The sequence below is a fragment of the Asparagus officinalis genome, chromosome 5, assembly GCF_001876935.1.
Source record: "Asparagus officinalis chromosome 5, Aspof.V1, whole genome shotgun sequence".
NCBI lineage: Eukaryota > Viridiplantae > Streptophyta > Magnoliopsida > Asparagales > Asparagaceae > Asparagus > Asparagus officinalis.
The window spans coordinates 65,171,075-65,187,813 of NC_033798.1; positions in this window are offsets into that span (position 1 = coordinate 65,171,075).

A 16,739-nucleotide genomic window follows, 5' to 3' on the forward strand; every position below is an offset into this window, starting at 1 on the left:
CAAAGAAGAGGATGAAGAGGATTGAGAATGAATCCCTCAATCTGTAGTGAAAACTTCCTCCTTTGTAAATAGAAACTCAATCTTTTAAACAAACAGTAAAACCCTAAACCCTTGTTTAAAAACTTTGTTTAAAACTCTTCTTCATAACCTGAAAAGAGATCAGCAATTGGGTATTTATACCCTCTCAAAACTCAGCGAAGACTCAATAGAAAAGAGGCAAGAAGCACCCGAGGAGGCGTGAACAGAGAATAGCCGTTAGAGGGAGCGTTAGACAGCGAGGGCGGTCGACGAGAATTCGGACGTAGACGACAGAAGGCACGAGAATCGGTCGCGAACGAAATTTGTGGTCGAGACGGATGGGTATGCCAGGGTAAACAGTCGAGAAGAAGGACAGCCAGGGCTGATGGAGTAGTAGGCGGGTCGCCGGTGGGTCGAGCGGAAGGACAGCTTCTCGGCGGCGCGGCGGCGAGCGACGAGTGTTGTGTTGCGTGAGTTCGTCGGAGTGGAACATGCTGAGAACTTTCGAGCGGATCGGGCCGATTCGGTCGACCGAAAACTGCATATTAAAAACTTGGGTTTGGATTTTAAAGTGTTGTTTAAAAATATAAATAAATTCTAAAAAAATAAAACTACTTGGGGAAATGATTGTTAGACACTGATAATAAACATGATACAGCGACTGGTATAAGAAGGACTTCAAAGGAAAATATCATCATTTTGGGCAAAATAGTCCAAAACACAAAAATGTAAACATGTGAATTTGGACATTTTGGCTAAACCAACTTTTGAAACTTTACAAAATGATTTTATAGACTTGAAGAAAGATGTAAACTTTTGTTATGAAGTCTATAAAAATGAATGTAGTATTTTATCAAAATACACATATAATGCACTAAAACATGATATTGATGAAATCATATATATGCATATGAGTATGAAACAAAAATATGTTTTCTAATTATATTCAATTGTTTCATAGTAAAACTAGAAAACTATCAAACCAAAAACCAAACCGTGTATGTGTGTATATGATTGAGCTTAAAGTACTAACACACATAATATAAAACCTAAACTAAGTTACCCAAGCTTGATCTGGTCTTCAATGTAGCTCAACTTGGTAAACTCGCGGATGAAGCTTGAACTTGATCTTTAACTTTGAATTGCATAAGCTTCACTCCACAATTCCACCAACCTCCATTTGAATATGATCGTTATGGGCTATTCCATCCATCCTCCAACAACGTTGTTTGTCTACAATACATAGGAATGCACAAACACTAGACAAACAACATTAGTAGTAAATTGTTTGTAAATCATCATCAAAACAAGAGGGCCAACAGAGATAAAGAAGACTACCTATCATACGTCGGTATAGTTTTTGGTCTACATCCTCACCACTATCATCCGCATAAAGCTTGACACTTGTACTCAGGGAGTTGGTGCATGCTTAGAATTCTCTAATTTGAATTTCTTCACCAATTCTCTAGCATACTTGCTTTGAAAAATGAATATCCAATCCTTAGTTTGCTTGACTTGGAGCCCGAGAAAGAATTTGAGCTCTCCCATCATGCTCATCTCAAAATGATCTTGCATAACTTTAGGAAAATCATTGCATAGAGATTAGTTAGTAGCACCAAAAATGATATCATCAACATAAATTTGAACTAAAATGAAATCATTTTCCCTTTTTCTCACAAAAAAAGTATTATCAATTTTCCCTTTTGAAAAACCATTTTCAAGAAGAAAACTAGAGAGGCGAGCATACCAAGCTCTAGGAGCTTGTTTCAACGCATATAAAGCTTTTTGAACCCGATAAACATGATTAGGAAATAAATGATCCATAAAACCGGGGGGTTGCTCAACATATACTTCCTCTTCTATAAAACCATTTAAAAAGGCACTTTTAACATCCATTTGAAATAATTTAAAATTCTTAAAACTTGCAAATGCCAAAAACATCCTAATAGATTCTAACCTTACAACCGGTGCAAAGGTTTCATCATAGTCTATGCCCTCCTCTTGATTGTATCCTTGGGCAACCAAACGAGCTTTATTTCTTGTTACAATGTCATGTTCATCAAGTTTGTTTCTAAAAACTCATTTTGTTCTAATTACACTAGCATTGTTAGGTGTAGGAACTAGTTTCCAAACATTATTTCTTTGAAAATTGTTTAATTCATCATGCATAGCTAAAACCCAAAACTCATCCTTTAAAGCATCATTAAACTTTTTAGGTTCTATGTGAGATAAGAAGGCAACATTACCACACTCACTCAAAGCCTTTGAGCGAGTTAGAACTCCTTGTGAAGGATTCCTATTATTTGCTCCTTTGGATGATTTGGTGCAAATTTCCATGCTTTGGAGAGTTCTTCTTGCTCTTGCACTTGAATGTTGTTGCTTTCTCCATCTTTTTGAGAACCTATTGAGGGTGTTTCATTTAGTTACAAGAATTCCAATCCTCCCTCAACATCATTATCATCTTTCCTAGGCAAACTAACTTGTAAACCAATATTAGTCTCATCAAAAAGTAACGTTTATAGATTCTTCAACAACAAGAGTTCGTTTGTTGAAGACCCTTTAAGCCTTACTTCGAGGTGCATATCCTAGGAAAATGCCAACATCAATTTTAGAATCAAATTTATCATGGTGATCTTTTGTATTTAAAATAAAACATTTACAACCAAAAATATAAAAATATCCAATAAAAGGAGTTTTTCCATAAAAAAGTTCATAAGGGGTTTTCTTAAGCTTTGGTCTAATCAAAACACAATTCAAAACATGGCAAGCCGTATTGACGGCTTCTGCCCAAAAATACTTAGGCAAATCAAAAGAATTTAACATAGTTCGTACCATCTCTTATATGGTGCTATTTTTTCGTTCAACAACACCATTTTGTTGTGGTTGGAGTGAAAAACATATGAGTTATACCACGATGTGTACAAAAATCATACAAAAAAATATTTTGAAATTCATCACCATGATCACTTCTAATTTTAACAACTTTTAACTCTTTTTCATTTTCAATTCTTTTGACATAATTTAAATTTTTTTCAAAACACTCATCTTTACTACCAAAAAAGATTGTCCATGTAAAATGAGAGAAATCATCAATGATAACAAAAACATAGTGTTTGCCTCGTAGAGAGGTAACACACATAGGACCAAATAAACCAAGATGAAGTAATTACAAGTGTTTAGAAGTTGATACCTCATTGATGGATTTGAAGGTAGACTTAGTTTGTTTACCTTTAACACAATCTTCACAAATGGTATCTTTGATGAAATACAAATTTGGTAACCCTTTTACAAGATTCATCTTGGATAATTTGGATATCAACTCCATGTTAGCGTGTCCAAGCCTCTTATACCAAATCCAAGGGTTTTCATCAACTGTCGCAAGGTATTTAACATCTTGATCTACTAGCTCATTTATCTCAAAAATGTATACATTAGATTTTCTATTAGAAACAAAAATAGTTTTTCCATTTGAGCTAATAATACACTTATCCGGTTTAAACGAAATATCAAAATCTTTATCACTCAATTGGCTAATGCTAAGAAGATTATGATTCAAGCCATTAACCAAATAAACATCTTCTATTATGGGAGAAGGTGTCTTACCAATGCATCCAATACCTATGATTTTACCTTTCTCACCACTATCAAGGTACCACATCTCTCTACGTCGTGTTCGTGATGTTCCCTACAAGAGATGAAGATGTAGTAACTTTAGGTACCCAAATCTTGGGTCATTGGTGGTTAGTAAGCTTAGTACCTTTGGGTACCCATGTCATTCTATAAAAATCATGATTATCTTTAATCCTACAATGAGTGGAGATATGACCATGTTTCATGCAATATGTGCACACAAAATTTCTCTTATGTGTAGAAACATGAGATCTATGAAATCTATTTTTCTTATGGTGATGATGACTAGCATATGCATGAGTAGGTCTAATTCTACCACTTTCAATTTCAAGTCTTTCAATCTTAGATCTTAATTGTTTGTTTTTAAAATCAAGATCCCCTAGCAATTCATCTTTTAAAGCAAGAGATGATTGTAGTTGTTCAAGTTGGGAATCACAAGAAGTAAGCAATTTTTTAAAGGAAGAATATTCTTTTGACATCCTTTTAAACTCAATGTTTAACTCTTCTAATGCAGTTGCTAGATCACATTGCATGTAAAAGGATTCACTTTCGGTATCGAAAACTACCTCCTTTTCATAAGCCATAAAACAAATGTTAGGATCAGTAAAAGGATTCACTTTCGGTATCGAAAACTACCTCCTTTTCATAAGCCATAAAACAAATGTTAGGATCATGAAGAGCAATCTTTGCTCCTTCTTCATAAGCCATAAAACAAATGTTAGGATCATGAAGAGCAATCTTTGCTCCTTCTTCATTGCTATCCGAATCACTTGGTTCGGATCCTCCCATCCGGCTTACATGGCTTTTTTCTTCTTGTATTTCAAATATTTTTCCTTGAGCTTAGGGCAATCTTTGGTAATATGACCCGGTTCGTTGCATTCAAAGCATTTTCCTACACATAAAAAAAATTTGTTGTTAGATCGAGGATTAAACTTCTTATTTATTTTAATGAGTCTTGATATTCTTTTAGAGAGGTGAGCCACTTCTCTAGAAAAATCAACTTCACTATCCGACGATGATGATGAGTTATCACTAGCTCCCTTGAGAGCTATGGTCTTCATTTTTGGTGATGACTCCTCAATTTTCCGTGGGGGCACTTCCTGTTAGACCCTAAGGCCGCTAGGAAAGAACCCTAGGAGGGGGGGGGGTGAATAGGGTTTATGCTAATCTAATCCGATTTTATGCTAATAAAAACTAATTAACAAATATATCCTTGCAAGCATGATATGCTACAAGATAAGTGCAAGGATATACAATATAAACAAGGGTAAATAAAATGATCATGCAACAATGACGATATAACAATATGCAAGAAAAAATACGCCAATGCCAAACCCAAAACACAAGGAAATGATCACGGAGTTCGGACCTTTCGTCATACGTCTCCGCTCCCCACTCCCGGGGAGAATCCACTACACAACCCGGTTTGGAAGCCGAAACTTCTCTACACACTCGGTTTTCTAGCTAACCAAAAACTCTACACACTCGGTTATCAAGTCAACCGGCAACTCTCACAAAACCCCACAAAGTACATACACAAGCTACAACCTCAAGTGTTGATCCTCACGTATCGACTCCCTTAAGTGCTCGGAATTATCACCTCTCACTAGGCCACCGACGCCACTCCTCTTGGTATCGACTCCGTCCTCACCACACACTCCTCTTAGTGTACAAGTGTATTACAAAGTGAACTTCACAAATTAAGCACAACAAATGATTGTTCTCTAAACAAGGTGAGAACTCAATTAGGCTCAACTCAATGTTACTATCTCTCACAACCCCAAATATATTATGAATGCAAATACAATAAGCTCAAGTGGGTATGTGTAACAATGAGATTAATCAAATCTAAACTCAATATAAAACTAGCTTTAATAAGATGATAATCAAACAAATAAATATGAAGCTAGAAAAGAGTTTAGAAAACTTCTCAATAGATGACAAGAGATGGAGGGAGAATAGTTGATTGCTCAAACTCCAATAGTTGATTTCCTCAAGCTCTTGTGGAATTGAATTCACAAACTCAAACCCTTAATTACTTAAAAGCTTTTTAAACAAACACTAAACAAAACTTAAACCCTTGTTAAAAATTTGTTAAAATATTCTCTTGGATTAAAGAAGAGCTGAAGGCAATAGGGTATTTATATCCACTCAAAACTTCAGCAAAAACCCCAAGGAAAAGACCAAAAACCCATAAACAAATAAATCAGAAAACTAGCCGTTACTGTGCAATGACTCTCTGATAAGTCGACTTATGAGTCGACTCATGAGTTGACTTATGAGTCGACTAATGAGTCGTCTTATATGAGTTGACTCAACAGAAGAAAAATCATAGTTCCGCTACACTTCGTGAGTCGACTTATGAGCCGACTAATGAGTCGACTGAACACGCACAGACCTGAAGTACACAGAAAAACTCAACTCTAAACTGAGTTTAAAAATATCAAATAAATTCAGAAAAATGTAAAACTTTGGAAAATGATTGTAGACATGATAATAAGAATGCTACAAAAACTGATTTTCAAAAAGAACTTCCCAAATGTAAAATATCATCATTTTGCATAATAGTCCAAAACATGATAATGTAAACATATGAATTTTGACATTTTGGCTAAGCCATATTTTGAAACTTTACAAAATAATTTTGTAGACTTAATAAAATATGTATATGATTATTGTTAAGTCTATAAACCAAGAAAACAATATTTTCATAAAAATACTTGTTTTGCAAACTTTCAAAACAATAAACATGATTTCATTGAACTAAATAAAATTGATATTGATAAAATCATATGTAAGCATATAAACATGAAACAAAAATGTATTTTCCAATTATATTCAATTGTTTCATATTTAAACTTGAAAAACCAAAATAATAAATATGAAAGATGTAATTTCATATTTATATAAACTTGGAAACAAAAACATGTATTTATACATATACCTATATATACCAAAACTAAATTGTGTACATATATATAACTATGTATATATATATATATATATAAACAAAGCTTGTGTTGTATATATATATAACTATATATATACAAGGAAACCAATATAATGTGTGTGTATATATGATAGAGCTTAAAGTACTAACACACATAATATAAACCTAAACTAATGTTACCCAAGCTTGATCTTGATCTTCAATAAGCTTGATTTGGTATACATTGCGGATGAAGCTAGAACTTGGATCTTCAACTTTAATTGCATAGGCTTCACCCACTATTCCACCAACCTCCATTTGATATGAACGTTATGACGCAATCCATCCATCCTCCAACATGTTGTTTGTCTACAATTGATATAAAAACACAAATACTAGATAAACAACATTAGAAGTAAATTATTTGTAAATCATGTTCAAAACAAGAAGGCCAACACTTCCTCCTTCTCCTTTCCCTTAAGCTTCTTCTCATGAACCTTAAGCTTGCCAATGAGGCCATCGAGAGCTAGAGTAGTAAGATCATGAGCTTACTCTATGGCCGTAGCTTTGGGCTTCCACGCCGGAGTCAATGAATGAAGGATCTTATAGTTCATCTCTTGGATAGTCAATTGCTTGTCAAGACCATGTAATTCATTGATTATATTAGTGAAGTGAGAAAACATAGCATCAATGGATTCATTTGGAAGCATTTTAAACAACTCATAGTTATGCATAAGCCCACTAATCTTAGATTCCTTAACTTGGGGAGTTCCTTCATGTGTAATATATAATTTCACCCAAATTTTGTATGCGGTTGCACACGTAGAAACCCTATTATACTCATTGGGGGAAAGACCGCAAATTAAGGACCCTATTATACTCATTGGGGGAAAGACCGCAAATTAAGGCATTCATGGCCTTTGCATTGAGATTAGCTTAGTGCCTTTCTCCATCGGTCATGTTACTAACAAATTAAGGCATTCATGGCCTTTGCATTGAGATTAGCTTAGTGCCTTTCTCCATCGGTCATGTTACTAACTTTGGATTTTTCTATATATTTCTTCTCTATGAGTTCTAAAATGTCAAGATCAATGCAACGAAGGTAAATCCTCATTCTAGCCTTCCAATAGGCAAAATTGCTACTGTTCGCGGGGAAAATTGCTTTCATTGACGTCATTGTTCTCTTAAGCAACAATTTATCAGTTACAAAAGATCCGGTCTTTTTATAAGATCCGGTTACAACAAAATCAAAGAAAGAAAAAAGATTACAACTTTCCTCTTCTAGAACAAATCGCAAGATCCTGTTTTGCGGTCTCTTGCTTGTGTGGGTTCTTTGCCTGCGTCGGGGTTAATCCGTGGACCACCATGCAATCTTGATCCGGTCGGATCTACACGGTATGATGGGTGTTATTTCATGAAGGAAATAACAGTCGAGGGTATTATTTCACCAAGGAAATAATAGCCCTAAGTAATCGAAATCGACCAAGCGAAATCGATACTCTTCTCGGGATCAAAAACCAAGTTTTGATCCGGAGGATGACCGTGTGGATCTCAGATCTGATCTCTCTCGAACTCCTGCCTTGTTTGACGTAGACGATCGCCAAGAACCAGATCTGAAAAGTTCGAGTCTTCAAAGCTCCAAAGTTTAGTTATCAATCCGACAGAGTTTCACCTCAAAAAGTTCCAAGTCCCTCAAACAATGAGCCTAGGGGTCTATTTATAGGCTCCTCAAACCAGAAAAATGAGCCCTCAAGTCCTATTTATAGGCACTCAGAACTGTGCCCGGACACAGGTGGCCGAGGCACCGAGCCACCAAGAGGTGGCTCGGCTTTGGCCGAGCCACCACAAGGTGGCTCGGTTTTGGCCGAGCCTTCCCTTGGTGTTTGGTTTTGCCGTTTTTTCGGTCTCGTGGTTTATCCAAACTTTTAGTATTGATCTGGACTCTGATTTGGCAGTCCGGATCCTGATTTGGCAGTAAATCCGCTTTGGTGTTCAAGTTCGAGTCCGCTCCCGATCTTGTTTGATGTGGTGGACTCTACGGTTGAATGACTCGTTGTTTCATCGACCCGTTTGCTTGATTGGGCACGCGATTGGATGTATTCCGTTGTTTGTGTGCGGTTCTTTAACCTCGTTGCCTCGTTAATCCGCTTCGTTGTGTGTCACTTGGCTTCGGTATTGTTAACGACCATGCTTGGATATATCGCCCGATGGTTCGTTGGTTTGTCGAATCACCGTGCCGAGCTGTGTTAAGGGACCTATAAGTAGTTTTATACGCCTACAGATACCCCCTCCAAAGTATTTCAGCCTCATTCTTTTATAAAAGAGTCTGGAATACTTTGGATATGATTGTCCCAACCTTCAGTCGGTGTAACGGGACCTTGGAATGACTTCTGTTCTTGATTCTTTTAATCCTTCAGGCTATTCGGTGCTTTGTCGAATGTCTACAAGGGTTCCGGTGCTGCATTTATTGTCTGACCGTTGTCGGAATTTTGAACTTGAAGTCAATTCCTGATTTTCTGATCTTTAGCTCGTGTTTGTTGTTTCAACATAGAACCGACTATCGATTGTTGGCGTTGAGTCTTCATTTACAACGCGTTGTCCGGCGTTTGACACAGTTTATACTCGTACATCTGCTGGAGTCTTGAGAAGTAGTTTATACTCTTATACTTTTTGGAGTGTTGTTGAGTTATCCTTAAGAATATTTTTAGAAAAATACTCTCCAGAAACTTCTCAACAAAAATAAGGAATAGTTTATACTCTCCAGAAACTTCTCAACAAAAATAAGGAATAGTTTATACTCGTATACCTTATTGGAGTATTAAGAATGAGTTGAACCGGCCCGATAATAACCCAAAAAAGGTAGTAATTAGGCTCAAAAAATCCTCCGACCCTTCCGAATATATGGGAGAGGAATGAATAAATAAGGGACTGAACCGTTGATTGATTTGAAGTCGTTTCGACACTCGGCTCAGCTCCAATTTGAATTTTGGTTCAAATCTGGTTCAAACTGATTCAGAACTGGTTCAGCCTGGTTCAAGACTGGTTCAGGACTGGTTTAGCCTGGTTCAGCCTGGTTCGGGCTAGTTCATCCTGGTTTGGTCTGGTTTAGCCTGGTTTGGTCTGGTTCGGCCTTATTTGAACTGATTTAGCCTGGTCTGGTCTGGTTCAACCTGGTCTGGTCCGGTTTAGTTTGGTTCAACATTATAAAAGGGCTCCTTTTCCTCTCTTTAGGGTCGGCCCCCCTCTCTCCTCTTTTTGGATTTTTCTTTTCTCTCGTGCATCTTTTCTCCTTCAAACCTTCAAATTTGTCTTAGATCTATCTTTCCTTTTGATCTTAGACTGAAAAATCCTTCAAAATCTCCATATTTAAAGTTTCTCTCAGGCCCCTCGAGCACGTGGTTCGAGCCTCTTTCAAGATCTGATTTTTTTGTCGGATCCTCGAGCTTTTCCTCAGGTAAATCCTCCATAATTTTGGCATATCTCATGTTTAATTTAGTACATGAATTTGTGGGATTGCATATGAGGGTTAGGGTTTGTGATTTGACGCCTTGAGCTCATATTTCAGGGGGTAGAATTTGGAGATCTGAGGGGTTTAATTATAAAAAAGAGGGGATAAAATTTTAGGGTTAGAGTTTGTCACCCTAACTAAAATTTTTTCTGTATCTGATCCTCTGATTTACTTTGCAGATCATCATGTCGCATATCCCGAGAGGTCAATCCCCTACTGCGTCGGCTGATGGCGTGCTTCCCTCGTATGCTGGTGAGCTCTTAATTGCTTGTTTCCAGTGGGATATCCTTCTGGAGCGTTCTCATCTCACGCAGTGTACGGGCGTCGCGATGAGTATTATTCGACCTCCGATGATTTTTCACCTATTCCACTTACTCCTCAGTTTGCTTCGGGCACGTCGACAGAAGTTGCCCAAGTGGTGAAGGAAGGTGGACATCGAGTTCTTCGACAGCTGATTACTGATGCGCCTTTCGTGAAGGATACCAGCTCTGTTCAGCCTCTCAGGAAGACTGACTGCAGTGGCTTCATAAAGATGATGGTGGGTTTCTATATTTGCCTAAGATTCCTCGAGACCGCTCATTGACTGAGCTCAGGCGTCAGGCCGTGACACGGGAGATGTCGTGGCGCTTGACGGAGGAGCATGAGAGCGTTCACTGTGGCTATATTACTCATCATGCAGCTCCTGGTTCGAGCAGGAGTCATATCATTGGATTGCGTCCTGGAATATTAGGGTTGGATACACCGCCGCGTAACGAATTTCTTGCTTCTGCTTCCACCTTGAAGAATCTTCTCGCCGACTTAGAACGGGAGATGCCTGCGACGCGCCATAGATTCTATGGCTGGGTCCATTCTTTAGACAAGCTTTGGTGGGCTCGTATGACGAAGTACGTCTTAAGCCGATGGAGCGAGGAGTTGCACGCTTGTGGTCTATATGTAGCTATTCGTTCCACCATGTATGGTTTACCCATCAGCGCTAAACATTTCTTTGCCTTGTGCGAGCTCTATAACCCGGATTCGAACACTTTTCTGACTAGGCATGGAGAGTTGGGCTTGGCTCTCCATGAGATGCACAAGATTTCTGGTTTGCCCATGGGTCAGATGCTATATCAGGAGTACTTTCCCTCCAACCATGAATTGAGTCAGCTGAAGGACCGCATGCCCGACCACTATGAGACTTTATGGGATCTCACATGTCACTACCATATTGCTTTGGCGCAGTCTGAGCCTTTAGCGAAGAGGACTAAGTCACATGTGAGCCTGAAGCAGTTTGTGTGTTATTTGTTCATAAATCTAGAGAGCAATTCTGGCGAGGCTATCTGTGAGCTGGCAACGCTTACTCCTTTAGAGGTTAATGCTATGTTGAAGAAGATTGACGCTCACTCCTATACCATTAGCAGTCCTGAGAGTGGCTTTCCTGTAGGGACCAAATTTAAATCATTCTTATGGCATACGACCGCATCGATTCAGCCGATGACCCTTCTCACCGGCTACCTCGCTATCTGGTTAAAGAAATGCGTGGTCCCGTATCAGTCCAGTGACATTTTGCCATTGGAAGTGCTATCTGGTTAAAGAAATGCGTGGTCCCGTATCAGTCCAGTGACATTTTGCCATTGGAAGTGCTCTACCAGCTGTTCAGCTTGCCTACAAAAAGGAACTTTCGCTTCTTCCGGTGATGGTAGCTAACATTCATCGAGGGCTTCGACAGATTTCTAGTGCTTTCACATAGAAAGAAGATGAACCGTCGACTCGAATTCCTCTTACTAAGGTAGAGCTCCCATACACTTATTTGATGGCTTGGTTCGTCCTTCATCGTCCTGATATGATGTCGGTACCTAGCACCGTAGACCGCTCTGTTCCCCTACTATAGTTGTTTGAGAATGGCAGGTGGGAGGGGCGAGGATTCCTTGAAATCAGGAAGCAACTACACAGAGCCATATCTACCCTGCCGATTCGTCCACCAGTTTGGTTATGATCAGCTTTATGTCGGGAACCCGCGTCAGCAGCTTCGGACTCATGGCGGTTTGGTGGACGGTCTCCGGGCATGGCTGTGGACCGTGACGGGCTGTACTGGTGCTAAGTTCAGTCTCCCGAGTGCTGAGCGTCAGTTAAAGCTCACCTTCTTAAGCTGCAGGTGGTTGTTAGCAGCTAACAAACCCGTCCCCGTGAAGCCGATTGCAGAGTTAGTGGCTGAGGAGGCTTCTCAGGATGATTCTCGTGTGATTTGGGAAAATACTCGGTCACAGAGGACGCGGAGCAAGACTCGCCGGATTGACGAAGAAGGAAAGAAGATCTTCAATTCTGCTGATGAGGCTTCAGGCGGGGATCTTGAAGATTACGGGGACTGTTCCGAGCGAGGTTAACTACCTATCCTTTCCTTCTGTCTTCCAGAATTATTAATCTTGACAATTGTTTGCTGTTTCAGGGACTGCGGCTGACAAGGATGAAGAATTCCGTCCTTTTTCTCGGGCGAGACCTTCGATTGTTGCCCCAGCTGCTAGGCGGAAGAGACTTGCCCATAAGCCGCGTGCAGATCCGCAAGCATCCGAGATGGATTTGGCTGGTGATGATCCTGCTAGCGATGGAGGTAACATCTACTTCATAGACTATCCTCTTGATCATTCAGAACTTCAGGCTCATGCTTTTTCATCTCTATATAGGATAGCGTGGGGAAAGCGAGATGAGTCCCGATCCTGCTCCTCATGATTTTGTATTTTCTGGTGAGCCTGACTTACCGCACCAGGTAGAAAAGCCTGCAGAAGCTGCCGATGTTAGGGAGACTATCAATGTAGGACCCGATTCAGCGAATCTAGGTACATCTACCATTGACAATATACCCTTTAGATGGCAAACAAAGGAGTTGAACGATTCAGAATTCGTGCCTCCCTTAATTGTCTCTATGCTTCTTGCTCTTTTAGATAAATTGCAGGAGGCAAACGTGGATCTTGGGAATAGAGAGGCTAACACACCCATAAGAGGTAACTCATTTCCATTGGTCGTAGTCTCTTTATTCTTCTTTCGCATTTATATTTTTTTGTGTCAGATTTTTCGACTGATGATTTCGACGAGGAAGGTTTGCTCGTGGACACTCCTATGCTCCACTTCATGTATGGCTCTCCTCAGATTGATGACCAAATGCCTGAAGATATGTTTCCTGAGTCTACACTCCCTAAGAATCCTGAGGATGGTCCTTTTGAAGGTACGTGCCTCTTCTCAAATTAATTATAGGACTAGCCATTTTTTGACTAATGTAGCTATAAATCTGAGAATTCCGTTTTGTGTTTGACAGAAGCTTTTGTCGAGACTGATCCTGTTGAGCCGCCTGTGAGACCAACTACATCAGCTGAAACATCCACAGCGGTTACACCTTCACTACCCCCAGTGACTTAAGGGGAAGAAGGTATAAACTAAGCAACTGAGAAATGTTATTTATTTCTGCATCAAGGCTTTTGACGGATTTCTCCTTTTTGTGTAGGGCTTTCTTCTCGGCTTTATGTCCTCGTAAAGGAATTGTTATCAGACAACGACCCTGAGGAGATCGTCATCTGTATAGAAGTCTGGTCCTTCTTCTCCTTCGTGAATACTATGATTGGCAAGCTCTTCCACGGCGGACTTTTCCTTCATCAATTTAAGCCTTTCCTTGATCCCAGAATAAATTCAATAAGGGATGCAGGATATCCGGATCTAGCGAAGGCTATAATTGATGACCTTGATTGCTTGGAGCACGAGCTTCAGATGTTACGTGAGCTCCGGGATGCAGGTGCCTCTTCATTCATTGCTGCCAATTTGGATACTCGCTTACAGACATGGCACGATACTCGAGTTCTTGCTGAGCTCGAGATTCAGGTGCAGCGGGATCGGGTAGACCGAGTTGAGGCTAACCTTGCTGTTAGATCATCTTCACTTGACGATCTCGATCTTTCTATTGCCTCTTGTGAGACTAAGATAGAACAGTTCCGAAGAAGGCTTGGTGAAGAAGAGGAGACTTTGAGTATCCTTCAGATGACGAAGGTACAGGATCAGCAAGCCCACGCTGCCTTATCTGGAGTTGAAATCTTTGAAGCAGAAGCTGGTCGAGACGGAGGAGATTGCTATGAAGACTTTAGCCACCACTGAAGAGTCCCTCGGAGCTGAATTGCAGGATGAGCTTAGGCAAGCTTATGATGAGAAGTTGTCTATGTTTAGTCAGCAAATTTTTAGCCATAGGCTTGATGTATGATTTCATCTACTGAATATTTTGACTTTTGATCTTCTTAGTGGAAATAGTTTTATCTTTATCTTTATTATGATTCCTCATTCTGTTTGGAATGATTGACCATAATACTCATAGGATTTTTGGCAAACCCTCAGCCTTCAACGGGTTTGATAAGCCTTTATCGACTACCGTTTGAGTCGAGCTAGCATGCGGATTGTCTAAATCCGTTCCGCATGTAACGTTGTGCTAAGAGAGTGAATTCTCTGAGACTTTGTGCTATGATGTCGAATACATAGGCTTTACCATTTGTTTGGGAATAGGCTACCCGGCGACACGTGTTAGGTGTTGACTTTAGGATTTTTGGCTAACCCCCAGCCTTCAACGGATTTGATTAGCCTTTACCGACTACCGTTTGAGTCGGGCTAGCATGTGGATTGTCTAAATCCGTTCCGCATGTAACGTTGTGCTAACGACGCGTGTTAGGCGTCGGCATATCCTTTCTTAGGATTCAGGATGAAATTCCCCATGCGTGTAAGGCATGGATTTTGGTGTTATTAATGACGACCTGCCACAATGTTGAATATGTGGGTGGGTGTTCTTTTTAACGGTTAAGAACTAACCGGCAGCGCGGGTTAGGCGCAGACTTATCCCTGCTTAGGTTTTAGGATAGGATACCCCAGAATCGAACTCTAGTGTCTTTTTCTATGGAGAAAGACTAAACCGGCAGCGCATGTTAGGCGCAGACTTATCCCTGCTTAGGATTCGGGATAAACTTCCTAGGATGAATCCTAGATTCATAAATTCTTGGAAAAGGTTGGTGTGGGAAATGAAGAATTTTATATTCTATTTCCCGGTCTTCTTTTGGGGTGAAGGTGAACCCGAATACAAGGAAGGAAGAATTTTATATTCTATTCCTTGATTCTGGAAAGGAAGAATTTTATATTCTATTTCCAGTGCAAAAGAAACTAGAAGTGAGATCTCCACTCCAAACTTACCTTTTATAGGATTGGTTATCTAATCTGAAGATGAGTTTTTCGTTTATCGAAGTGAAATTTCAACTTCGGTTATAACCATGAGAAGGCTTAACCAAAGAGAAAAAGAAGGGAGTTCTTTCGTTTATCGAAAGGGGACTCTGAACTGAAAGTGGACCTCTTGTTCATGGAAAGAGTCAAGAGGGCCAGAAAGACACTTTTGGTGGACTCACTGTCAATTGAAATTGATTAGTGAGGGATTTTGGTGGTGAAAATGATTTTGGGTTATCCTCTAGAATATTAAGTGTAATATTCTTCAAGGAACTTCCCTGTAAATGGGTTATCCTGAATGTACTAGGGATAGTACTTTTTTAGGAACTTCCCGTTTATTGGCATTAATTGCCTGGCGCCCTCTTGAGTAATCAGGCGATATGCGTCGTTTGAGTAGACTGTGTCTATCATAAATGGTCCTTCCCATTTGGGTTCAAATTTACCTTTCTTCTTGGAGTTGGGGATTATCGGTCGGCGAGCAGCGAGGACCAGATCTCCTTCCTTGAAGCTTCCCTGTCGGACTCTTTTGTTAAAAGCCCTAGATATTCTGGCTTGATAAAACTCAATGTGTTGTTGAGCTTCCAAGCGCTTTTCATCCAACATTTCGAGTACTTCGAGACGTTTCTGATGTTGTTCTTCTGTCGTCATCTCTGTTGCGAGAGCGATCCGAAGGGATGGGATTTGGATTTCCAATGGTAGCACAGCTTCACATCCGTATACCAATGAATATGGGGTAGCTCCTGTAGGTGTGCGTATGGTGGTACGATAAGCCCAGAGTGCTTCACCGAGTTTATCATCCCAGTCTCGTTTATTGGTCTTCACGAGCTTTGACAGGATCTTAATGATCGTCTTGTTAAACACCTCAGCTAATCCATTCGCAGCGGGATAATCATCTTCGATCTTGAACTTGTCACAGAACCTGATGAAGGCGTTGCTTATGAACTGTGGACCGTTGTCATGAATGATCCGTCTTGGCATGCCGTGTCGGTATATGACATGATGTTTGATGAAATTGATGATGTTGTTCGTCTTCACTTCTCTAAGAGGAATCGCTTCAGCCCACTTTGAAAAGTAATCCGTGATTGTGAGAATGAATCGATCACCTTTGACTGAAGGGGGAAAAATAGGACCGACAATGTCCATACCCCATGTCTCGAACGACCAAGATGTGGTTGACGTGTGTAAACGCTCTGGTAGTTGGTGCATATAATTTGCATGTACTTGACAGGCATGACATTCTCGGGCGTATTCGATTGCATCACGAACCATTGTTGGCCAAAAATATCCCATTCTCCTGATGCGATCATACAGTTTGGGACCGGGCTGATGCGCACCACATTCTCCTTCGTGTGCTTCCTTAAGAACTTCTTCTGCTTCTTTGTTCGAAAGGCATCGGAGTAACAAACCATCGTACCCTCTACGGTATAATATATGGGTCTC